The sequence below is a fragment of the Corvus moneduloides genome, chromosome Z, assembly GCF_009650955.1.
Source record: "Corvus moneduloides isolate bCorMon1 chromosome Z, bCorMon1.pri, whole genome shotgun sequence".
Lineage (NCBI taxonomy): Eukaryota > Metazoa > Chordata > Aves > Passeriformes > Corvidae > Corvus > Corvus moneduloides.
This window is the reverse complement of record NC_045511.1, coordinates 54,858,182-54,858,447: the sequence shown is the minus strand read 5'-3', so window position 1 is coordinate 54,858,447 and position 266 is coordinate 54,858,182.

Below are 266 nucleotides of genomic sequence, written 5' to 3'. Positions count from 1 at the left end.
GATAGCCCTAGGCTTGGTCGGAGATCAGGAGGCTCCTTTTTTCAAAGCATAGAATGGAAGACAGCTCTCCTATCTATCCTTAAAAAAGAAATAACACTAAAATAAATAACAAAAGCAAGAATAACGACGATAATAATAATAACAATAATAAAGTAATAACAAAAACAAAAAAGAGAAAGAGAAAGAGAGAAAGAGGGAAGGAAGGAAGGAATTCGGAAGGAAGGAATTCGGAAGGAAGGAAGGAAGGAGAGGGGAAAGGAGAGGGG